Source organism: Trachypithecus francoisi, unplaced genomic scaffold, assembly GCF_009764315.1.
Source record: "Trachypithecus francoisi isolate TF-2019V2 unplaced genomic scaffold, Tfra_2.0 Lachesis_group2, whole genome shotgun sequence".
Taxonomy (NCBI): Eukaryota; Metazoa; Chordata; class Mammalia; order Primates; family Cercopithecidae; genus Trachypithecus; species Trachypithecus francoisi.
The window spans coordinates 174,979,974-175,007,775 of NW_022681465.1; the positions used below are offsets into that span (position 1 = coordinate 174,979,974).

The window sequence follows — 27,802 nt, forward strand, 5'->3', positions numbered from 1 at the left end:
TGAGGGCAGAAGGAAGTACAGCAGCCATTTTGTAGCATACATACATCTTCTTCCAGGATTTCAATCAAATGCTAACTTAGGTGCTGGCTGTGAAGGTATTTTGTTGATGTAATTAAAATGGTAATCAAATAAAGTACAGGGCCTATCCTCATGAGCCTGACTTAATCAGTGTAAGCCTTTTTAGAAAGACTTAGGCATTGCGCTTAGCCATGCTCTGATATTTTTTGGTCTACAGTTTGTTTTTCCTTCATGGAACCTTCTCTTCCTCATTACCTGTGACAATAGCTTCATCGTGAAGCTTCAGAGTTTCAGTCTGATTGTGATCTTCACTTCCTGACTTCATGCTCTGTGGATTCAAATTACTTCCCCACAATCATGTAAACCAATTCCTTCTGATAGCTCAGATAATAGAAAGATAAATAGATAGATTGATGGATTGATTGATAAGTATATTTGTATCTTTATTAGTATATCAATATATGTATATTGACTGCTTTTTTCCCTCAACAAAACATTTCTAGGAGGTCTGGAAAATGATTATTTTCCTCTTTTCCATCCAGTTGCCTAATTAAACTGCTGATGGCATGCATATTCTTCCCAGCAGTACAAATACCCAGGCTTAGCTTGTTGTAGCAGCCCAGCTAATACAATTCTAATGGAGAAAATAAGTACAAAAAGATGGCCTACTAAAAGAACACACACTAACACACACAATCCAACAGACACAAATCCAAGTTTCCTTATTAACCTAAATTTTCACACTTAGATACATATCCTTGGCCTTTACTCATAATATCACTGTGCTTGGGGGCAAGTGTGGGCAGTGGAAAGATGAGGCCTTATATTTTCCATATAATTTGGAGTATGCTATTAACACTAAAGAAGGATCTACTGCTTAGAATACACATGTTGTATCAGGAATACAGAAGGACTAGAAATAATACAAGTAGCATCTCCTTGGAATGACTAAAATTTCTAAAAATATCAATATTATTTCAACTTCTCTTCAGCATTTATTTGCATTTAAGTTTTCTAGTCTACTACTTGTACGGATAAATAGTGTAAAGGGAAAATGTTAAAACCAAAAGGGTTACACGTCTTATCTAAAGGAGAATTTCTAATAGTTACAATCTCTGTACTAAATGGGAGCCCTATTAGCTTCCATGTGTATAGTTACTATGTTTTCTTGGCCATAGACTACCTGGGAGCCATAGTAATGCACTGGTCACCAAGGGCATAGAGATGCCTGGTCACCAGGGGCAACGAAAAAGAAAATGAGATTGATATGTTTAGAACCACAATAGTGCAACATCATTTCTAAAATAATGACCCATTCAGGGTCAGTTTATAATCTTTCTCCATTGTATGTATTATACCAAATGTCTACGGATTTCTAAATTCAAGTTGATTATAGCAGTTAAACTCAGTGGAGCCAGGCTCTATTTTGAGTTGCTGGAGTTAAGTCATAGTGATCAATTTAAAGTACTCTGATGTATTATTAAGTGGCTAAATTTACATACTTAAATTGTAATAAAAGTAGCCATCGGATATTCTCTCTTGCACATTTAATTCATTATATTAACCATATTTGGAGCACAGAAGAGTTTTCAGTAGAGAATGTTCTGAAAAATATGTGACTCTAAAGGTCTACTAAATTGCCTATGGGAAAAATGTTCTTTTTTGTAATCAATCAAAACAAAATGTACTGAATCTTCACCTAGAAAAGCATTATGCAATCCACAACTTATAGGAGTAGGATAGTGTTCAGAGAAGAGCTACAAAGACTATTAACATGTTGGGCTATAAGAGCAATTTTAGAGGCTAAAAGGACAGAGATTGTTTAGCCTGGAGGAGGATGGCTTGTTGATGGTCTTCAAATATATGAGTGGTTTCTCTGCAAAGGATGGCAACCTGCTGTTTTCCATCTTTTCTGAAGACAAGACAAAAGGAAATAGACTTACATTTAGTAACTTAGATTAATAACAAATAAAACTGTCTTGGTAGTGAACATTGTTAATCACTGAAATGATTCAGGCTATAGGCTCTTCTTCTATACAGACTCATAAAAAATAAATGGTTTGGGTCAAACTAGAGACAAGGTAATGAAAGATGATCTCTTATGACTCCTATTAAGGTTCATTAATAGAAAACAACAACTTAAACACATATTGAAGATTTCTATATATTTCTTCAAAATAACTTTTGTAAACTGAACCTCATGACAACAATTGACTGACAAGTATTTCAAGTCTTCGAAGGTATATTTTTTGTTCAACTCATTTAATGAACGAAGCTCAAATTTATGAACTCATGATTTGCTATAGATAAAGTTTTGGGAAGCTCTTTAAAAGTACTCCAAATTAAAAGGTGTATATTATATACATACATATATATTATATACACACAATACACATAAAACATACGTATATGTATGTATATATGTACATATGTGTGTATATATATTTGTGTATACATGTATGAAAAACTAAGTGTCTAATGTAACCTTACACTGTAAGTATCAATGTAAGAACACTGGACACTTACATTATGGAAAGCATTCACAATTTCTATATTTTAAAAATCATTTTCAAAATTTGAACTTGTCAGATTGTTGCAAATAGAATAAATACCATTAGAAAATCAATCCAGTAATAGCAAGGTTTAAAAGAAAGATATAATTCTTCTACTTCAAAATTCAAAATCCAAGAGCACCTTAGATTAGCAAATACTTAATTGTATCCTGAAGCAAAAAAAAAAAAAACAATTAATGCCAGAAGGATACAACTAGTTGTAGGTGCATAGAAGATAGAGTTATAGACTCTGCTTGAAAAAACAGTATTTGAACTGGGTACAATTCGACATCCCTTCATGATAAAACTCTCAACAAATTGGGTACAGAAGGAACATATTTCAACATGATAAAGGCCATATATGACAGATCCACAGCTAGTATCATACTGAATGGGGGAGAAACTGAAATCTTTTTCTCTATAATCTGAAACATGAGAAGGATGCCCCTTTCACCATTATTATTCAATGTAACACTGGAAGTCTTAGCTAGAGCAATTAGATAAGAGAAAGAAAGAAAAGAAATCCAAATTGGAAAGGAAGAAGTCAGGCTATCTTTATTTGCATATTATATACTTTTTTATTGAGAAACACCTAAAGACTCCACACAAAAAATTTAGAAATGATAAATCAATTTAGTAAAGTTGTAGGTTAAAAAATCAACATGTGGCACATATACACCATGGAATACTATGCAGCCATCAAAAAGGATGAGTTTGCATCCTTTGTAGGGACATGGATGCAGCTGGAAACCATCATTCTTAGCAAACTATCACAAGAAGAGAAAACCAAACACCGCATGTTCTCACTCATAGGTGGAACTGAACAATGAGATCACTTGGACTCGGGAAGGGGAACATCACACACTGGGGCCTATCATGGGGGGGGGGGGAGGGAGGGATTGCTGTGGGAGTTATACATGATATAAACGTTATGCACATGTACCCTAGAACTTAAAGTATAATAAAAAATAAAAAAAAATAAAAAAAAATAAATAAAATTAAATAAATAAATAAATAAAATAAAATAAAATAAATTTAGTCAGTCTTAAAAAAAAAAAAAATCAACATGCAAAAATCAGTAGCATTTCTGTGTCAACAGCAAACAATCTGAAAAATAAACCAAGAAAGGAATCCCATTCACAGTGGCTAAAATAAAATAAAATAAAATACCTAGAATTCAACCACCAATAAAGTGAAAGATTAAACATTGATGAAATATATTAGAGGGAACACAAAATCGGAAAGATATCTGTATCGCATGTTCATGGATTGAAAGAGTCATTATTGTTAAAATGTTCATACTACTCAATGTTATCTACAGATTCAATGCAATCTCTGTCAAAATATCAATGACATTCTTCACAGAAATAGAAAAAGCAATACTAAAATTTATGTAAAACCATAAAAGATCCAGAAGAGTCAAATAAATCCTGAGCAAAAAAAACCTAAAGCTGGAAGTATCACATTACCTGACTTCAAATTATACTACAAAGCTATACTAACCAAAGCAACATGTTAATAGCAGTAAAATACACACACACACACACAGAGAGAGAGAGAGAGAGAGAACCTAGAAATGAATTCACACATTACAGTCAACTGATATCTCACAAAGGTGCCAATAACATACACTGGGGAAAAGATAGTCTCTTCAACAAATGGTGCTGGGAAAACTGGTTATCCATATGCCAAAGAATGAAATTAGAGCTCTATCTCTCACTATATAGAAAAACTAAGTCAAAATAGATTAAATACATACATTTAAGACCTGAATCGAAACGGGGCGGAGCAAGATGGCCGAATAGGAACAGCTCCAGTCTCCAACTCCCAGCGCGAGTAACACAGAAGACTGGTGATTTCTGCATTTTCAACTGAGGTACTGGGGTCATCTCTCTAGGGAGTGCCGACAATCGGTGCTGGTCAGCTGCTGCAGCCTGACCAGCGTGAGCTGAAGCAGGGCGAGGCATCGCCTCACCTGGAAGCGCAAGGGGGAAGGAAATCCGTTTTCCTAGCCAGGGAACTGAGACACATAACACCTGGAAAATCGCGTAACTCCCACCCCAATACTGCGCTTTAAGGAAACAGGCACACCAGGAGAATATATCCCACACCTGGCCGGGAGGGTCCCACGCCCACGGAGCCTCCCTCACTGCTAACACAGCCGTCTGTGGCGATCTATCCGCAAGGCAGCAGCGAGGCTGGGGGAGGGGCGCCCGCCATTGCTGAGGCTTAAGTAGGTAAACAAAGCCGCTGGGAAGCTCGAACTGGGTGGAGCTCACAACAGCTCAGGAAACCTGCCTGTCTCTGTAGACTCCACCTCTGGGGACAGCCCACAGCTGAGGTCCAATAGGGAAGCAGCGGGGCGGTGCAGAGGCGAACGACTCTGTCTGACAGCTTTGGGGAGAGCCGTGGATCTCCCAACGCGGAGGTTGAGATCCGAGAACGGACAGACTGCCTGCTCAGGTGGGTCCCTGACCCCTGAGTAGCCTAGCTGGGAGACATCCCCCACTAGGGGCAGTCTGACACCCCCACACCTCACAGGTGGAGTCATCCCTGAGAGGAACTTCCAAAGGAAGAATCAGACAGGTACAACTCGCTGCTCAGCAATATTCTATCTTTGGCAACCTCTGCTGCTGATACCCAGGCAAACAGGGTCTGGAGTGGACCTCAAGCAATCTCCAACAGACCACAGACAGTCCTTCTGACTGTCAGACGGAAACTATCAAACAGGAAGGACACCTATACCAAAACCCCATCAGTACGTCACCATCATCAAAGACCAGAGACAGATAAAACCACAAAGATGGGGAAAAAGCAGGGCAGAAAAGCTGGAAATTCAAAAAATAAGAGCGCATCTCCCCCTGCAAAGGAGCGCAGCCCATCGCCAGCAACGGATCAAAGCTGGTCAGAGAATGACTTTGACGAGATGAGAGAAAGGCTTCAGTCCATCAAACTTCTCAGAGCTAAAGGAGGAATTACGTACCCAGCGCAAGAAACTAAAAATTTGAAAAAAAGTGGAAGAATTGACAGCTAGACTAATTAATGCAGAGAAGATCACAAACGAAATGACAGAGATGAAAACCATGACACGAGAAATACGTGACAAATGCACAAGCTTCAGTAACCGACTCGATCAACTGGAAGAAAGAGTATCAGCGATTGAGGATCAAATGAATGAAATGAAGCGAGAAGAGAAACCAAAAGAAAAAAGAAGAAAAGAATGAACAAGCCTGCAAGAAGTATGGGATTATGTAAAAGACCAAATCTACGTCTGTTTGGGGTGCCTGAAAGTGAGGGGGAAATGGAACCAAGTTGGAAAACACTCTTCAGGATATCATCCAGGAGAACTTCCCCAACCTAGTAGGGCAGGCCAACATTCAAATTCAGAAATACAGAGAACGCCACAAAGATACTCCTCCAGAAGAGCAACTCCAAGACACATAATTGCCAGATTCACCAAAGTTGAATGAAGGAAAAAATCTTAAGGGCAGCCAGAGAGAAAGGTCGGTTACCCACAAAGGGAAGCCCATCAGACTAACAGCAGATCTCTCGGCAGAAGCTCTACAAGCCAGAAGAGAGTGGGGCCAATATTCAACGTTCTTAAAGAAAAGAATTTTCAACCCAGAATTTCATATCCAGCCAAACTAAGTTTCATCAGTGAAGGAGAAATAAAATCCTTTACAGATAAGCAAATGCTTAGAGATTTTGTCACCACCAGGCCTGCCTTACAAGAGACCCTGAAGGAAGCCCTAAACATGGAAAGGAACAACCGGTACCAGCCATTGCAAAAACATGCCAAAATGTAAAGACCATCGAGGCTAGGAAGAACTGCATCAACTAATGAGCAAAATAACCAGTTAATATCATAATGACAGGATCAAGTTCACACATAACAATATTAACCTTAAATGTCATGGACTAAATGCTCCAATTAAAAGACACAGACTGGCAAACTGGATCAAGAGTCAAGACCCATCAGTCTGCTGTATTCAGGAGACCCATCTCACATGCAGAGACATACATAGGCTCAAAATAAGGGATGGAGAAAGATCTACCAAGCAAATGGAGAACAAAAAAAAGCAGGGGTTGCAATCCTAGTCTCTGATAAAACAGACTTTAAACCATCAAAGATCAAAAGAGACAAAGAAGGCCATTACATAATGGTAAAGGGATCAATTCAACAGGAAGAGCTAACTCTCCTAAATATATATGCACCCAATACAGGAGCACCCAGATTCATAAAGCAAGTCCTTAGAGACCTACAAAGAGACTTAGACTCCCATACAATAATAATGGGAGATTTCAACACTCCACTGTCAACATTAGACAGATCAACGAGACAGAAAGTTAACAAGGATATCCAGGAATTGAACTCATCTCTGCACCAAGCGGACCTAATAGACATCTATAGAACTCTCCACCCCAAATCACAGAATATACATTCTTCTCAGCACCACATCGCACTTATTCCAAAATGACCACATAATTGGAAGTAAAGCACTCCTCAGCAAATGTACAAGAACAGAAATTATAACAAACTGTCTCTCAGACCACAGTGCAATCAAACTAGAACTCAGGACTAAGAACTCAATCAAACCACTCAACTACATGGAAACTGAATAACCTGCTCGTGAATGACTACTGGGTACATAACGAAATGAAAGCAGAAATAAAGATGTTCTTTGAAACCAATGAGAACAAAGATACAACATACCAGAATCTCTGGGACACATTTAAAGCAGTGTGTAGAGGGAAATTTATAGCACTAAATGCCCACAAGAGAAAGCAGGAAAGATCTAAAATTGACACTTTAACATCACAATTAAAAGAACTAGAGAGGCAAGAGCAAACACATTCAAAAGCTAGCAGAAGGCAAGAAATAACTAAGATCAGAGCAGAACTGAAGGAGATAGAGTCACAAAAAACCCTCCAAAAAATCAATGAATCCAGGAGTTGGTTTTTTGAAAAGATCAACAAATTGACAGACCGCTAGCAAGACTAATAAAGAAGAAAGAGAGAGGAATCAAATAGACGCAATAAAAATGATAAAGGGGATATCACCACCGACCCCACAGAAATACAAACAACCATCAGAGAATACTATAAATGCCTCTACGCAAATCGACTAGAAAATCTAGAAGAAATGGATAATTTCCTGGACACTTACACTCTTCCAAGACTAAAGCAGGAAGAAGTTGAACCCCGGAATAGACCAATAGCAGGCTCTGAAATTGAGGCAATATTTAATAGCCTAGCACCAAAAAGTCCAGGACCAGATGGATTCACAGCTGAATTCTACCAGAGGTACAGGAGGAGCTGGTACCATTCCTTCTGAAACTATTCCAATCAATAGAAAAAGAGGGAATCCTCCCTAACTCATTTTATGAGGCCAACATCATCCTGATACCAAGCCTGGCAGAGACACAACAAAAAAGAGAATTTTAGACCAATATCCCTGATGAACATCGATGCAAAAATCCTCAATAAAATACTGGCAAACCGGATTCAGCAGCACATCAAAAAGCTTATCCACCATGATCAAGTGGGCTTCATCCCTGGGATGCAAGGCTGGTTCAACATTCGCAAATCAATAAACGTAATCCAGCATATAAACAGAACCAAAGACAAGAACCACATGATTATCTCAATAGATGCAGAAAAGGCTTTTGACAAAATTCAACAGCCCTTTATGCTAAAAACGCTCAATAAATTCGGTATTGATGGAACGTACCTCAAAATAATAAGAGCTATTTACGACAAACCCACAGCTAATATCATACTGAATGGGCAAAAACTGGAAAAATTCCCTTTGAAAACTGGCACAAGACAGGGATGCCCTCTCTCACCACTCCTATTCAACATAGTGTTGGAAGTTCTGGCTAGGGCAATCAGGCAAGAGAAAGAAATCAAGGGTATCCAGTTAGGAAAAGAAGAAGTCAAATTGTCCCTGTTTGCAGACGACATGATTGTATATTTAGAAAACCCCATTGTCTCAGCCCAAAATCTCCTTAAGCTGATAAGCAACTTTGGGAAAGTCTCAGGATACAAAATTAATGTGCAAAAATCACAAGCATTCTTATACACCAGTAACAGACAAGCAGAGAGCCAAGTCAGGAATGAACTTCCATTCACAATTGCTTCAAAGAGAATAAAATACCTAGGAATCCAGCTTACAAGGGATGTAAAGGACCTCTTCAAGGAGAACTACAAACCACTGCTCAGTGAAATCAAAGAGGACACAAACAAATGGAAGAACATACCATGCTCATGGATAGGAAGAATCAATATCGTGAAAATGGCCATACTGCCCAAGGTTATTTTAGATTCAATGCCATCCCCATCAAGCTACCAATGAGTTTCTTCACAGAATTGGAAAAAACTGCTTTAAAGTTCATATGGAACCAAAAAAGAGCCCGCATTGCCAAGACAATCCTAGTCAAAAGGACAAAGCTGGAGGCGTCACGCTACCTGACTTCAAACTATACTACAAGGCTACAGTAACCAAAACAGCATGGTACTGGTACCACAACAGAGAAATAGACCAGTGGAACAGAACAGAGTCCTCAGAAATAATACCACACATCTACAGCCATCTGATCTTTGACAAACCTGACAAAACAAAAATGGGAAAAGGATTCCCTATTTAATAATGGTGCTGGGAAAATTGGCTAGCCACAAGTAGAAAGCTGAAACTGGATCCTTTCCTTACCCCTTATACAAATGAATTCAAGATGGATTAGAGACTTAATGTTAGACCTAACACCATAAAAACCCTAGAAGAAAATCTAGGTAGTACCATTCAGGACATAGGCATGGGCAAGGACTTCATGTCTAAAACACCAAAAGCAACGGCAGCAAAAGCCAAAATTGACAAATGGATCTCTTAAACTAAAGAGCTTTTGCACAGCAAAAGAAACTACCATCAGAGTGAACAGGCAACCTACAGAATGGGAGAAAATTTTTGCAACCTACTCATCTGACAAAGGGCTAATATCCAGAATCTACAAAGAACTCAAACAAATATACAAGAAAAAACAACAACCCATCAAAAAGTGGGGAAAGGATATGAACAGACATTTCTCAAAAGAAGACATCCATACAGCCAACAGACACATGAAAAAATGCTCGTCATCACTCGCCATCAGAGAAATGCAAATCAAAACCACAATGAGATACCATCTCACACCAGTTAGAATGGCAATCATTAAGAAGTCAGGAACAATAGATGTTGGAGAGGATGTGGAGAAATAGGAACACTTTTACACTGTTGGTGGGATTGTAAACTAGTTCAACCATTATGGAAAACAGTATGGCGATTCCTCAAGGATCTAGAACTAGATGTACCATATGACCCAGCCATCCCACTACTGGGTATATACCCAAAGGATTATAATTACTCTACTACAAAGACACATGCACACGTATGTTTATTGCAGCACTATTCACAATAGCAAAGACTTGGAATCAACCCAAATGTCCATCTGTGACAGACTGGATTAAGAAAATGTGGCACATATACACCATGGAATACTATGCAGCCATCAAAAAGGATGAGTTTGCGTCCTTTGTAGGGACATGGATGCAGCTGGAAACCATCATTCTTAGCAAACTATCACAAGAAGAGAAACCCAACACCGCATGTTCTCACTCATAGGTGGGAACTGAACAATGAGATCACTTGGACTCGGGAAGGGGAACATCACACACTGGGGCCTATCATGGGAGGGGGAGGAGGGAGGGATTGCATTGGGGAGTTATACATGATATAAACGTTATGCACATGTACCCTAGAACTTAAGTATAATAAAAAATAAAAAGAAAAAAAAAAAGTTAAAGCAAAAAAAAAAAAAAGAGAGTGCACAGACATGTTAAACACGTCTAAAAAAAAAAAAAAAAAAAAAAAAAAAAGACCTGAATCTATGAAACCACTGGAATACAACATTGAGAAAATACTTTAAGACATTGCTTTGGGAGAAAAGTTCTTGAGTAAGAACTGAAAAGCACAGACGACTGAAGGAAAAATGGGCAAATGGGGTCACATCAAGTTTAAAAGCTTCTGCACAGCAAAGGAAACAATCAACAAAGGGAAGAGACTAACTACAGAATGGGAGAAAATATTTTCAAACAATTGAACTGACAAAAGGTTAATCAGAACAAATAAATAACCCAAATAACTTAATAGCAAAACAATAATAATAAAAATCTGATTTTAAAATGGGCCAAAATCTGAACAGATATTTCTTAAAAGAAGATATACAAATGGCCAATAGTTATATGAAAAATGCTCAACATCACTAATCATTACAGAAATGCAAATACAAACCAAAGTGAGATATCGATATCATACCACCCATTAAAATGGCTTCTACCAAAAAGACAATAATGAATGCTGATGAGAAAGTGGAGAAAGGGGAACATTTGGACACTGTTGGTGATATTGTAAATTGGTGTAGGTACTATGGAAAACAGTATGGAGATTTCTCAAAAAACTAAAAATAGAACCACTGTTCAATCAAGCAATCTCATTGCTGAGTATTTACTGCTGCACTATTCACAATAGCTAAGATATGGAATCAACCAAACTTCCATGAACCCAGATGAATAGATAAATAAATTGTGGCACATATACACAATGGGACGTTATTCAGCCACATAAAAATAATAGAACTCTGTCTTCTACAGCAATATGGATGGAATTAGAGGACATTATGTTAAGTGAAATAAGTCAGGCACATTAAGACAAATATTGCATATTATTGCTCATACACGGGAGCTCAAAATATTGATCTCATGAAGGTAGAGAGTAGAATGATGGTTATCAGAGGGTGGGAAGGGTACCGGGGGAGAAGGGGATAAACAGAAGTTGGCTAATGCGTATGCACAATTAGAAGGAATATGAACTAGTATTCTATAGCAGATGAGGACAACTATAGTTAGCAATAGTGCATTGTATATTTCAAAATAACTACAGTGTATTTGGAAGGGTTACCAACACCAGAAAAAAGATAAATGTTTGAGGTGATGAATATCCCAATTACCTTGATTTGATCATCATGTATTATATGATTATCAAAATATCACATGTATTCCATAAAAATGTGCAATTGTTATATATACCTAAAAATTTAATATACATATGTAAATAAAAGGTATATCTAAGCATGCTTCTTATGAAAAAAATAATGATCAAGAGTTTTTTAAACATAAAAGGGCAATGGTAGACTAGGCAGAGAAAACCACAAAGGCATGGAGGAACTGGAGAGTATGCATGCCAAAATACATGAACAGTTCAGTGTACCTAAAGTGATCAAACAGGAGCAGTAGAATATCTATTAGAGCCAGATTGTAAAGATGTTAGTTAAGGTATCTGGACTCCAAGCTGTTCAGTGAAAATGCATGTGCAAAATAATGTCTTTGGCCTCAGTCCAAGAGTTCTGATTTATAAGATTATTTTGCCACAACCTTTCTAAGGATCAGTTTAAGAATCAGAGTACAAGGCAAGGACACCAGTGAAGTACACTGTGTGTCTTTGTGTCCTGAGCAACTGAATGAACCCACAGAAAGGTTGTGAGAAAGGCCAGTTGCAGCACTTCTGTTTATTCATAAATGGCTTTGCAAAGTGTTCAAGAAGATAATAATGGCAACTATCCAGCTATATTGGAGAAGAAAACAGTCAAATCTACAAAAATCTTCCAAGTCTACATTCATTGCACAGTGCTTTGGAAATGGCTAGATATTTTTTTCAATCCCTAAGAAACAGAAGATGTATTTGGGCAGATAAGTAAGGTTGATTAATTTACATGCACAGCTGCCTTCCAGGCGACTGTCATCCACTTGACAGAATGGAGCAGCCTGAAATTCCAAATATGACTATTTCATAACAAAACCGTGAGTCTTACCAATAAAAGGGATAGGGAGTTGGCGAGGAGGGCAGTGAGACATGTTTATAGTCATGTTGCCACTGGATAAATATCCCTAAGCCTACAGCTAGCTTTGAATGACAAAACGCTTCAGAAGAAATACGTGATACCAGGCTTTCAACACATCAAAGATATTTAAGACCTTACTTTCCAAATAATCACTATTTTTCTTTAACTTTTAAAAAGTAATGTGGAAAACTGTTAGAGATTATGTGAATGATCTTCTATTGCTAATGTGATAAAATAAAGACTGCAAATTTTAGGAGTACATTCAATTTTATGGATTTAGGAAACAATGACCTTCAGGAGTAGAGATCACTAACCTGCTTTATTTGTGTGGAGAACATGTACTAATAAAACACTAGGAATAGGTAATTATAGGGATATGCTTGAGGGTAGAAATAAAAAAAGTATTTTGCCTCTAGGATAAACTTTCAGTTATCTGCCTTATGAAGTAAATGTGATGATTCTTTTCGGAGCCATACCTAATTGATATAAATAGTATCACAAAAGTAAAAATATTTTTGAACCTTCTGCTAGTATGGAGGAATAAAAAGCAAAACTCTTACAAATCAGCAAACTTACAGAGGAAGCAGACTATTTCAGGCATGTCCTTTGTATCCAAAGGTCAGGATTCCTGAACTGAATTGAAGAATAAAGTACTTTCAGCATTTTTACCTTTTTATTGCAGTTTCATTTATTTTTCAAAGAATTATAAATTCCTAGAGTATCTTGGGTTCATATGTACGTGTAAATAAAAAGTCATCAATTATCTACTTTAAGTATTATGTACTAAAATATAATCTAGTATTTTAGCATTTATTTCGAGAAAAATATGAAAACAATAGAAAAGGGAAAATTCTCAGGTATTATAGAAGAGAAAATATATGATTGTAATGATAATATTTTTACATATAAACATATAAAAACACATTTTATTTTGTGTGAGTATTGGCACAATAAATCCAGACATTCACATAAAATGCATGCACATATATACACATATATACACTCATTTTCTAACTCTCTTCTGATTTCAAAGCATAGGATACTCATCACCTATTGTTCTAGCTGCAAAGTGTACTTTCTTCAAATTATCATTTTGACTCAATAAAGGTATTTGTTGTTCTGAATTTTCTAAGTAATTATCTTAATTCATTGATTTTCTAGATTATGTGTAAAATAAGTGTAGGTGTAGTACATATTCCTTCATCTGTGAGAGAGAAGAGACCAGTTTACTTTCAATAGTATCATATAAAATGAAACTTCTTTCTTTTTTGGATCATTATTTGATCATTGATCATTTTTGATGATTTGATCATTGAACACAACCTACTTCTTGTGAGCACAATACCATTTAAAATGTTAATGCCCGGTTGGGGCGGAGCAAGATGGCCGAATAGGAACAGCTCCAGTCTCCAACTCCCAGCGCGAGCGACACAGAAGACTGGTGATTTCTGCATTTTCAACTGAGGTACTGGGGTCATCTCTCTAGGGAGTGCCGGACAATCGGTGCGGGTCAGCTGCTGCAGCCTGACCAGCGTGAGCTGAAGCAGGGCGAGGCATCGCCTCACCTGGAAGCGCAAGGGGGAAGGAAATCCCTTTTCCTAGCCAGGGGAACTGAGACACACAACACCTGGAAAATCGGGTAACTCCCACCCCAATACTGCGCTTTAAGGAAACAGGCACACCAGGAGAATATATCCCACACCTGGCCGGGAGGGTCCCACGCCCACGGAGCCTCCCTCACTGCTAACACAGCCGTCTGCGGCGATCTATCCGCAAGGCAGCAGCGAGGCTGGGGGAGGGGCGCCCGCCATTGCTGAGGCTTAAGTAGGTAAACAAAGCCGCTGGGAAGCTCGAACTGGGTGGAGCTCACAGCAGCTCAAGGAAGCCTGCCTGTCTCTGTAGACTCTACCGCTGCGGACAGCGCACAGCTGCAGTCCATTAGGGGAAAGAGCGGGGCCGCTGCAGACCCGAACGACTCTGTCTGACAGCTTTGGGGAGAGCCGTGGATCTCCTAACGCGGAGGTTGAGATCTGAGAACGGACAGACTGCCTGCTCAGGTGGGTCCCTGACCCCTGAGTAGCCTAGCTGGGAGACATCCCCCACTAGGGGCAGTCTGATACCCCACACCTCACAGGGTGGCGTCACCCCTGAGAGGAAACTTCCAAAGAAAGAATCAGACAGGTACACTCGCTGTTCAGCAATATTCTATCTTCGGCAAAACCCTGCTGCTGATACCCAGGCAAACAGGGTCTGGAGTGGACCTCAAGCAATCTCCAACAGACCAACAGACAGTCCTTCTGACTGTCAGACGGAAAACTATCAAACAGGAAGGACACCTATACCAAAACCCCATCAGTACGTCACCATCATCAAAGTCCAGAGACAGATAAAACCACAAAGATGGGGAAGAAGCAGGGCAGAAAAGCTGGAAATTCAAAAAATAAGAGCGCATCTCCCCCTGCAAAGGAGCGCAGCCCATCGCCAGCAACGGATCAAAGCTGGTCAGAGAATGACTTTGACGAGATGAGAGAAGAAGGCTTCAGTCCATCAAACCTCTCAGAGCTAAAGAGGAATTACGTACCCAGCGCAAAGAAACTAAAAATCTTGAAAAAAAGTGGAAGAATTGACAGCTAGACTAATTAATGCAGAGAAGATCATAAACGAAATGACAGAGATGAAAACCATGACACGAGAAATACGTGACAAATGCACAAGCTTCGGTAACCGACTCGATCAACTGGAAGAAAGAGTATCAGCGATTGAGGATCAAATGAATGAAATGAAGCGAGAAGAGAAACCAAAAGAAAAAAGAAGAAAAAGAAATGAACAAAGCCTGCAAGAAGTATGGGATTATGTAAAAAGACCAAATCTACGTCTGATTGGGGTGCCTGAAAGTGAGGGGGAAAATGGAACCAAGTTGGAAAACACTCTTCAGGATATCATCCAGGAGAACTTCCCCAACCTAGTAGGGCAGGCCAACATTCAAATTCAGGAATACAGAGAACGCCACAAAGATACTCCTCCAGAAGAGCAACTCCAAGACACATAATTGCCAGATTCACCAAAGTTGAAATGAAGGAAAAAATCTTAAGGGCAGCCAGAGAGAAAGGTCGGGTTACCCACAAAGGGAAGCCCATCAGAATAACAGCAGACCTCTCGGCAGAAACTCTACAAGCCAGAAAAGAGTGGGGGCCAATATTCAACGTTCTTAAAGAAAAGAATTTTCAACCCAGAATTTCATATCCAGCCAAACTAAGCTTCATCAGTGAAGGAGAAATAAAATCCTTTACAGATAAGCAAATGCTTAGAGATTTTGTCACCACCAGGCCTGCCTTACAAGAGACCCTGAAGGAAGCCCTAAACATGGAAAGGAACAACCGGTACCAGCCATTGCAAAAACATGCCAAAATGTAAAGACCATCGAGGCTAGGAAGAAACTGCATCAACTAACGAGCAAAATAACCAGTTAATATCATAATGACAGGATCAAGTTCACACATAACAATATTAACCTTAAATGTCAATGGACTAAATGCTCCAATTAAAAGACACAGACTGGCAAACTGGATCAAGAGTCAAGACCCATCAGTCTGCTGTATTCAGGAGACCCATCTCACATGCAGAGACATACATAGGCTCAAAATAAAGGGATGGAGGAAGATCTACCAAGCAAATGGAGAACAAAAAAAAGCAGGGGTTGCAATCCTAGTCTCTGATAAAACAGACTTTAAACCATCAAAGATCAAAAGAGACAAAGAAGGCCATTACATAATGGTAAAGGGATCAATTCAACAGGAAGAGCTAACTCTCCTAAATATATATGCACCCAATACAGGAGCACCCAGATTCATAAAGCAAGTCCTTAGAGACCTACAAAGAGACTTAGACTCCCATACAATAATAATGGGAGACTTCAACACTCCACTGTCAACATTAGACAGATCAACGAGACAGAAAGTTAACAAGGATATCCAGGAATTGAACTCATCTCTGCACCAAGCGGACCTAATAGACATCTATAGAACTCTCCACCCCAAATCAACAGAATATACATTCTTCTCAGCACCACATCGCACTTATTCCAAAATTGACCACATAATTGGAAGTAAAGCACTCCTCAGCAAATGTACAAGAACAGAAATTATAACAAACTGTCTCTCAGACCACAGTGCAATCAAACTAGAACTCAGGACTAAGAAACTCAATCAAAACCGCTCAACTACATGGAAACTGAACAACCTGCTCCTGAATGACTACTGGGTACATAACGAAATGAAAGCAGAAATAAAGATGTTCTTTGAAACCAATGAGAACAAAGATACAACATACCAGAATCTCTGGGACACATTTAAAGCAGTGTGTAGAGGGAAATTTATAGCACTAAATGCCCACAAGAGAAAGCAGGAGAGATCTAAAATTGACACTCTAACATCACAATTAAAAGAACTAGAGAGGCAAGAGCAAACACATTCAAAAGCTAGCAGAAGGCAAGAAATAACTAAGATCAGAGCAGAACTGAAGGAGATAGAGACACAAAAAACCCTCCAAAAAATCAATGAATCCAGGAGTTGGTTTTTTGAAAAGATCAACAAAATTGACAGACCGCTAGCTAGACTAATAAAGAAGAAAAGAGAGAAGAATCAAATAGACGCAATAAAAAATGATAAAGGGGATATCACCACCGACCCCACAGAAATACAAACAACCATCAGAGAATACTATAATGCCTCTACGCAAATCAACTAGAAAATCTAGAAGAAATGGATAATTTCCTGGACACTTACACTCTCCCAAGACTAAACCAGGAAGAAGTTGAATCCCTGAATAGACCAATAGCAGGCTCTGAAATTGAGGCAACAATTAATAGCCTACCCACCAAAAAAAGTCCAGGACCAGATGGATTCACAGCTGAATTCTACCAGAGGTACAAGGAGGAGCTGGTACCATTCCTTCTGAAACTATTTCAATCAATAGAAAAAGAGGGAATCCTCCCTAACTCTTTTTATGAGGCCAACATCATCCTGATACCAAAGCCTGGCAGAGACACAACAAAAAAAGAGAATTTTAGACCAATATCCCTGATGAACATCGATGCAAAAATCCTCAATAAAATACTGGCAAACCGGATTCAGCAGCACATCAAAAAGCTTATCCACCATGATCAAGTGGGCTTCATCCCTGGGATGCAAGGCTGGTTCAACATTCGCAAATCAATAAACGTAATCCAGCATATAAACAGAACCAAAGACAAGAACCACATAATTATCTCAATAGATGCAGAAAAGGCTTTTGACAAAATTCAACAGCCCTTTATGCTAAAAACGCTCAATAAATTTGGTATTGATGGAACGTACCTCAAAATAATAAGAGCTATTTATGACAAACCCACAGCTAATATCATACTGAATGGGCAAAAACTGGAAAAATTCCCTTTGAAAACTGGCACAAGACAGGGATGCCTCTCTCACCACTCCTATTCAACATAGTGTTGGAAGTTCTGGCTAGGGCAATCAGGCAAGAGAAAGAAATCAAGGGTATCCAGTTAGGAAAAGAAGAAGTCAAATTGTCCCTGTTTGCAGATGACATGATTGTATATTTAGAAAACCCCATCGTCTCAGCCCAAAATCTCCTTAAGCTGATAAGCAACTTCAGCAAAGTCTCAGGATACAAAATTAATGTGCAAAAATCACAAGCATTCTTATACACCAGTAACAGACAAGCAGAGAGCCAAATCAGGAATGAACTTCCATTCACAATTGCTTCAAAGAGAATAAAATACCTAGGAATCCAGCTTACAAGGGATGTAAAGGACCTCTTCAAGGAGAACTACAAACCACTGCTCAGTGAAATCAAAGAGGACACAAACAAATGGAAGAACATACCATGCTCATGGATAGGAAGAATCAATATCGTGAAAATGGCCATACTGCCCAAGGTGATTTATAGATTCAATGCCATCCCCATCAAGCTACCAATGAGTTTCTTCACAGAATTGGAAAAAACCGCTTTAAAGTTCATATGGAACCAAAAAAGAGCCCGCATTGCCAAGACAATCCTAAGTCAAAAGGACAAAGCTGGAGGCGTCACGCTACCTGACTTCAAACTATACTACAAGGCTACAGTAACCAAAACAGCATGGTACTGGTACCACAACAGAGATATAGACCAATGGAACAGAACAGAGTCCTCAGAAATAATACCACACATCTACAGCCATCTGATCTTCGACAAACCTGAGAGAAACAAGAAATGGGGAAAGGATTCCCTATTTAATAAATGGTGCTGGGAAAATTGGCTAGCCATAAGTAGAAAGCTGAAACTGGATCCTTTCCTTACCCCTTATACGAAAATTAATTCAAGATGGATTAGAGACTTAAATGTTAGACCTAATACCATAAAAACCCTAGAAGAAAATCTAGGTAGTACCATTCAGGACATAGGCATGGGCAAGGACTTCATGTCTAAAACACCAAAAGCAACGGCAGCAAAAGCAAAAATTGACACATGGGATCTAATTAAACTAAAGAGCTTTTGCACAGCTAAAGAAACTACCATCAGAGTGAACAGGCAACCTACAGAATGGGAAAAAATTTTTGCAACCTACTCATCTGACAAAGGGCTAATATCCAGGATCTACAAAGAACTCAAACAAATATACAAGAAAAAAACAAACAACCCCATCAAAAAGTGGGGAAAGGATATGAACAGACATTTCTCAAAAGAAGACATCCATACAGCCAACAGACACATGAAAAAATGCTCATCATCACTCGCCATCAGAGAAATGCAAATCAAAACTACAATGAGATACCATCTCACACCAGTTAGAATGGCAATCATTAAGAAGTCAGGAAACAACAGGTGTTGGAGAGGATGTGGAGAAATAGGAACACTTTTACACTGTTGGTGGGATTGTAAACTAGTTCAACCATTATGAAAACAGTATGGAGATTCCTCAAGGATCTAGAACTAAATGTACCATATGACCCAGCCATCCCACTACTGGGTATATACCCAAAGGATTATAAATTACTCTACTACAAAGACACATGCACACGTATGTTTATTGCAGCACTATTCACAATAGCAAAGACTTGGAATCAACCCAAATGTCCATCTGTGACAGACTGGATTAAGAAAATGTGGCACATATACACCATGGAATACTATGCAGCCATAAAAAAGGATGAGTTTGCATCCTTTGTAGGGACATGGATGCAGCTGGAAACCATCATTCTTAGCAAACTATCACAAGAAGAGAAACCAAACACCGCATGTTCTCACTCATAGGTGGGAACTGAACAATGAGATCACTTGGACTCGGGAAGGGGAACATCACACACTGGGGCCTATCATGGGGAGGGGGGAGGAGGGAGGGATTGCATTGGGGAGTTATACATGATATAAACGTCATGCACATGTACCCTAGAACTTAAAGTATAATAAAAAAAAAAAAAAAGTTAATGCCCAAATTTTAGAGAAACAAGGCACAGCAGAAAATCAAATTTTGCCTATATGAATATAATGATCCTTCATTTCTTTATCTGGGCTTCAGCACTCCTTTGACCTAAATTTATTTATTTCCAAAAACATTAACTGCTTTTTATATAGTTTGAGCCATTAGTAAATTGTTATTATTATAGTGAAGAGCACAGGGTATTTACCTTTGTAAAATATCAATAATATTTTTTAAAGAATATGTAATTTGAAATATATTACTCATTGTTAGAATTATGGGATGAAAGTGATTTCCAGACAAATAAACTCCTTAAAGACTATGTCCTGTAGCATTCACCTTTGCTTATTTTCTACTAAGTGTTTTCCAACGAATCATCAAGAAACAGCTGGCTTGAATTTACTGAATTTAGCATTTCTGGACTTGTGACGGGAAGGATCCCTTGGCATTCAGGTCTATATAGACTCTAAATAGCAGGGCAGACATAGTTCCCTAAGAATGTTATTTGATACAATTGAATTATTCTGAACAAAATTCTACATTACTCATATCTGGTGCAGTTCATTCCCATAATCTATTTCTGTGTCCATCACCTCAAAGTGCAAATCTACAATCTAATTATTGGCAAATAATAACAGGATTTCCTTATACTAGAAGCTTTTCTTTTCTAGTCTGAAATAAAGACGGTGTTTTCTACTATTCCTATTACTGAGGATATTTCCTTAAGTGGAATCTTGTTTCACAACTAACTCCATGAGGTTCTTATTTTATAAAAGCAGAAAACAAATGAATTGGCTTTGCTTTTTGTTGGAGTAAATGGATTATAAAACAAAAGTTATCAAAAATAGAGCAATATAAATTTTAGTTGGCTATAATGAAAGTTCTCAATATGTTGACCATGTTACATGTCCCTGCTCAGTTCCCTTATTGTCCCCTTTATCCTGCTGAACACCATCAAGCTTCCAGTCAGAGGGAGAGACAACTTGTGCTACAAGGCTCCTACCTGACCACAGAGCAGCCCAGTTCCTTTTTATGCTTGAATCACAGCTATTTTTAAATTGGTTAGTGTGCACTTGAAAAATCAAAAGTGGCCTCTACGTTCATTTCATTGCAATGGAAAGTTAGTCAGATGTAGTCTTCAATTCACTGGGCAAATTGTGATCTAAAAGTTTCCCCTTCATTTGTATCACTAATCTTCTCAATATGCACAGGAATATATGCGATGCAAAATAGGCAGTGTCAAGACTGAGCACAACCCTAATAGTTTTCGTGGAAAGATATCAATTGAGAAACAGAAACCTGACTTACATTTTCCCAAGAAATAGGTAAATATTACATGTAATGATTTAGCATCCATGGTGTAGGTTGCATGGGATTCTCGTTTTATTGGGAATATAATATTTTCAGCATATGAACATCTTTACACTTGTTGGTGAAGATATTAGAGAGAGATTTAATATAGAATTACATTGTCTTGGAAGTCCGAGTTTCTCCACCATTTTGAACTTTTCAATTTTGTGTCTCTTACCTTCTTAATAGTATTCTGATTGGATAATTCACTTCCAATATCAATGACCTTTGAATAATAAATTTTTCCTACATCACTTCTCCCAACTGGCCACTGTAGAAACCGCTAAAACTTTTTTGGCTACTCTTTGTGAGAATGGCTATTATAGGGTTATAACTACCTATGTCTCATAAAAATAAATGTAAGTAGAGACTTCTGGTATGAACATGGTTGTCTGTATCGACTTCTGCCAACCTGTTCTTGCTGGAAATTATATAAAAGCAGTAAAGATATTTTCCACATACCCCACTTAAAATGAAACTAGGAAAAATTATAGAAGCTGCAGAAGAAGAAGAAGAAGAAGAAACAAGAAGAAGAAGAAGAAACAAGAAGGAGGAGGAGGAGGAGGAGGAGGAGGAGGAGGAGGAAGAAGAAGAAGGAGGAGGAGGAGGAGGAGGAGGAGGAGGAGGAGGAGGAGGAGGAGGAGGAGGAGAAGAAGAAGAGGAGGAGGAGGAGGAGGAGGAGGAGGAGGAGGAGGAAGAAGAAGAAGAAGAAGAAGGAGAGTGAAGCAAGACCCAGCAGTGGCAGCACTTCAAAGGCACCAGAAAAATATACTTCCTAAAGATGAGGAGTCATTCATTCAGTAGTGCAAAAATTATGACTTGTATCAGAGTGGCAGCAGAAGATTCCTAGACAAGGTTTAGAAAGAAAGTAGAAATTCAATTACCTAACAAACCATTGCATGGCCAAAAGGTAAGAAAACATAAGCAAAGTCAAACATATAAACTTAAAAATATTTGTAATATATAACTCATCTACATACTTGCTGTATCTCCAGTATGTGGAACACTACCTGCCACATAATAAATATTTATTGAATGAATACAAAAATCCAATTGAAAAATTTGGCAAAGAACATAGTTTGTAAAAAATAAAGTAAAAATGGCTTTTACACATATTTAAAGATGTTCTCTCATCAGTCATAAGATAAATTATAACATTTTTATCTATTAGATTGGCAAAAACTCAAGTGCTAAAACTTCCTATTGGCAAAGTTCTGAGGAAACAGTTATTATCATATATTGCTGATGGGCATGTAATTTGTACAAGATTTATGAAAAGCAAGTTGGCTATATCTATGAAAGGTACAAAGGCACATACCTCTTGGCACAGAAATTCCAGTTTGGGTAGTATCCTAGAGACGTATGTATGCGCATAATGAAGTATGTACAAGGTTATTCATAGTAGCATTATTATTAAATGTAAAATAATGGAATAATCATGTATGCATTGATGGGGACAATAATTGGCTATGTTAATTATAATATATCTACTCAATGAAAATATGATATACCTATAGAAATAATGAGGATTCTCCTAAGATATCCAGGATGTATGACTGATGAAAGAAAAAATCTAAGTCAATACAGCTTTTATATTATGAAACCGCAGTGCTTAAAAAGAAGGTAGAAAATAAAAATATTTATTTTTGTCATTTTTATATAGACAAACTTTGGAAGTGCTATAAGAAGCTAAAAACAGTTGTTCCCCTGCTTGAGTGATGAAACTAAAGAGACAAGAAAGAGGGAGGGGAGAAAGATATGAATATACTGCTTTTTATAGCTTCAATTTTTTGAGCTGTGCAAATAAATTTCTGATTCAAAAAATTAAAATTTAATTAAGAAAGAAATTGTGGAGAAAAACAAGCAAATAAAAATAAAGTTTACCAGTGTCCAAATTCATCCCAAAATAACACTATCAGATTTATAGCAGTGGGGGAAAAAAACCTCACTCATTAATTCATCAAATAAATGTTGATTGAATTACTTCCATGATTTAAGATGCTGGAGATGCAAGATGATGATTCTGGAGCTTCTATTATTTCCATGAAATAGAAAATAAAAAACTGACAAGTTAAAGATTAAAAAAAAAACAGAAAAACAGTTAAGTGTTATTACTAAAACAAAATAGGGTGATACTATATAGATAATGACTTGGGAGCTTTTACTTTTTTTGCTGAGTGGTCTGATAAAGTCTCTTTCAAAATTAAAATTGACAGAGGTGATATTTGAACTATGATTTGAGTGACAAAAAGGAGGCAGTCGTACACATATCAAAAAGACAAGCATTTTATGCAGAGTCCAGCAAGAGTAAAGGCTTGGGGTAAGAACAAATTTTTCATGCTTTATGGACAGAAAAAAAGTGCCCTGTGAGTACAGAGAAATGAAGAAGAACTAGAATGGCATGAATTGAGAGGTAAGTGCAGCTTCATTATGTGTAGCTATCTGGGCCTTGGATGACCAGGGCAAGAGATTTACATTGCATTCTACATGGGGTGAGAAGACATTGGAAAGTTTTACACAGAAGGATCATGTGATTTGATCTATGGAAGTAAAAGGGTTGACTCTGCATCTGGCTGCATATTTTAGGGGGCAAGAGTTGAAGCAGGGTGACCAGATTGTCATTCTTTTGGTATCCTAGGCAGACAATAATGGTGTTTCAGCTAGTATGGAGTTGGGGAAAAATGGAAGTAATATGAAAATCTTTATTGATGATTAGAGGTGAAGTTGAGGGAAAGAATGGAATCAAACCAATGCTAGATTTTGACTTACAAAAATAGGTATAGATCTGTTTTCTAAGATGAGATAGAGTGGGGAGAAACAGGTTTAGAGAATAGAATCGAAAATTCTACTTTAGACATCTTAAGTTTGAGATAAATGTATAAGTAGAGACGAAGAGTAAATGGTTGAACATGTGTGTGAAACTCAGGGGAGAAGTACAGTCTGGGCGTAAAAATATAAAAATCATCTGCATATAAATGATACTTAAAGCCAAAGGGGTGAGATACAAGTGAAATCACCTACAAATGACAACAGATATAGAAGAGATGATAAATACAGAACTCATCCATGGAAATGCCAATCTCTAGAAGTGAGGAAGAGCAGAGATTAAAAAATACAAAGAAATTATTGATAGGATAACATGAACATATACAAAATAATAAAAATTCCATACAAACGAACGTGCCTAAGATAAAAATAATGTTAGGAACACATTTGCATCAGACATGATTTCCAAAGTGTTTATATTGTGATTATCGTAGTATTTTTGGAGTCTTACTTTTCATATTAAATAAGGTAAAGGATATGAACAGTTTATATAAGCAAAGATTATAAAAACATGGAAAATGTGCATTCTGTCCATTATTGAAGAAATAAAAGATAATTTTTTTTTTCAGAACACACTGTATTCTTCTTCTATGGATAAAACTATTGCTTAAATAAAAACACTCAAATTTCGTGAGATTGTGGTGAAACTAACAGTTAAACACTGCTGTTTGCTTTATAATAAACAATATAGAGTAAAAGATAAAATGTGTATCCAATTTGAGTAATTCCACCTTTGGGAATATATATCCTAAAGCCATAATTCCACAGAAGAGGACTACTTATATGCAGAACTAGATTTTTATTGCAATAAATGTTATCTTTAAAGAATTGAAGAAAATCAATACAACCACAAATATAGAAGTGATCAAATCAAACATAATCTATTTAGGCTAGATGAATATTTTAAAACTACTAAAAATTGTCATTAAAAGTCAAATAACAAAACTCATGAAAATGTGTATAACATAAATGGATTATTATCAAAGAAGATTAAATAAATGACATTTGTGTTGTTTAGTCTGTCCCATTCTTATGATCAATTGACAACTTTTTCTCTTTTTTTTACTTTCACATTTCTAAAATGTAAAATCCCAATGGACTTGCTTTCTACTCCATCCCCCAGTATAATTTTATCCAATTGCTTATTTTGTTTGCATGAACTTTAGGGATGTGGCTGTGAGTTAGCAATGACATAACTACTGATGGATCTTTTGGGATAGGCCTTATTCAGAAATCAAGATGTGGAGATCTCATGAGGATCCAGTAAGTCAGAGATGGAGAGGGTCAGCCAGAGATAAGCTGTAGAGTGGAGCTGAAACTGACAACAGGGACGTGTTTATAACAAAAGCATGTGGATGTATGAAAAGAAGATAGATTTGGATTTCAGTCCAGAATCCTAAAATATGAAGAGTCTAAAAATGGAAGAAAAAGAATTTAATGCATGCCCCAATGCATAATAATGGGCTAAATATAGAATCCTTAGAGAAGATGCATTGATCTGAATAGTGTTTGGTTGGTGGTTTCAACAGAAAGAACTAAAATATCTGTTTTTCCACTTAAAGGCTTTTTGGACATTCAAAGAAAGTCACTTAAAACTTTAACACTAGCCTCCTGGAAACCAAAACTTATGTTGAAGAAAATGATTTTAATGAAAAATGTAAGACAATGTTGTGAGCAGGTTAAGGGAATATTTCACTTCAGCGGCTTTTTCAAAACATCCCCTAAATTACAAAACAAAAGATAGCCTTGTCTCAGAAGTCTGTTTCTCCTAGGCTGGGGATGCATGCCTAAGAGTAAGTTGGGCACTTAAGGAAGGACTTTGCAGACTAGAGAGGAATAAATGACCATTCCCATCTTACAGATGAATCACCAAGAGCATCAGCATGTCTCTGTCAGTGCACCTCTGTCTTCTGGGACATCGATCACATTGAAACTTGATTTCTCTTAAGATCCACTGAATCCCAAAAAGAAATTAGGGCGTATACTTTTCATTATCCCATTTGCAAAGTGAATGATTTTTTTTAATCCAAAAAAGCAGCATCAAAATCAGGCCACTAAAGAAAGGTAAATCTTATGCTGAAAGAATATGCTCCTTATTCCTCAATGGTGTACGGAAGTTTATGATTCTGTTGAAAAAAGTCATAACTCTGCTTCATTCTCTTGAGATGCAGAGTAAATGGAGAAAACAGTGTTATTAGTTTTATCAAAATTCTGCTTTTTCAGGATGGCTGAGTTGAGATGTCAGATGACAATTCTCCTCAGAAAGAACCAAAGTTACAGGTGAATAATCGTAAGTTGAATAGAAGATTAAAGGCCGGGCGCGGTGGCTCAAGCCTGTAATCCCAGCACTTTGGGAGGCCGAGACGGGCGGATCACAAGGTCAGGAGATCGAGACCATCCCGGCTAACATGGTGAAACCCCATCTCTACTAAAAAAATACAAAAAAATTAGCCGGGCGAGGTGGCGGGCACCTGTAGTCCCAGCTACTCGGGAGGCTGAGGCAGGAGAATGGCGTAAACCTGGGAGGTGGAGCTTGCAGTGAGCTGAGATCCGGCCACTGCACTCCAGCCTGGGTGACAGAGCGAGACTCTGTCTCAAAAAAAAAAAAAAGAAAGAAAGAAGATTAAGGAGAGAGTGCCAGAACCTATTGGAGAACTCACAGAAAGAAGCTACAGCACAGAAAAAAGAAGGAAGCAAGAGTGTGGCAGATTGAATCCCAAGAAACTTGGAGTCTGGTGGAAAAGGTAGGTGCGGTGTTTTGGGTTCCACTCACAGTTGTGGCAGACTGGGTTTCCGAACTGTAGGAGAGCTCCTTTGCTCGCCCTAGCCCAAGGGCCGGTGTGGGTGGTGATTTATTAATTTACTGAGGGCATTGCACCAGGCTACCAGCTTGTATAAGTTTGCTTACCCTCTCCCCAGACCTGAGCTGCTGTGGTATGCGCCATACCGAGTGTGCATCATTGTGGTCCTCTGTCCTACCCAGGTAATCTCAGCCTTCGTGTCTCCACATCACCAGATCCCCCGCAGACATTCCCTAGCACCTGCTCAGATTGCAGCAGCCACACATGGGGCCAGATGTACCCAAGGTAGCTGCAGAATTCCCAGGGGTCTGACCCTCAGGGTATGTTGCTCCTAGGGGAAGGGAGAGTGCAGTGCCCTTAGGCAGTGCCTCTTGGGACAAAGGAAGCCAGAGCGTATGCTCTCCTGTGCCCAAGAGTTTCCTGCTTGGGGACTGAGGGTGACAGCACCCTTTCCAGCAGAGAAACGGGCACCATGCTCAGTGCTCTGGGCGGACGTGGTTTTTAGCCCCAGGGGTCAGGCAGTCCCGGTGCTCAGGCACAGTAGTAGAGAGGAGGACTTCTCCTTTCCGACTGCTCGCTGCTGCGGACAAAGCCGTGGAAGCTTGTGGACAGCCAGTCCAGGACTATTCGCGGCTACACTGACATTGGTGGTGTGCCTACCTGCCGAGCCCGACCTTCCTTGCACCACAGGCAGAATCCCCCTTCCTGTCTCCACACTGAGTGGCAGCGTCCTGGCAGTGGAGAAGAGATGAGCAGCAGAGCTGTCGGTTTTGTGCGGAGGGAAGAGGCGCCTCCCTGAAACCATGGTACAGGTGTTTTCTGTGGCTCTCAGCTTCATTGCAGCTTGAAGATAGACGGCAGTGTCTGTTT

The 27,802-nt window shown here is 38.4% G+C and overlaps 1 long non-coding RNA gene across 1 annotated transcript; it reads right to left on the bottom strand.

Moving 5' to 3' along the window:
* Positions 1–30: 30 nt before the first annotated feature.
* Positions 31–27,802, bottom strand: LOC117064629. The gene is made up of 3 exons (XR_004429566.1): positions 27,593–27,802; positions 13,076–13,132; positions 31–1,930 (listed from the first exon to the last, which is right to left on the bottom strand). It is a non-coding gene; the product is annotated as an uncharacterized LOC117064629 (long non-coding RNA).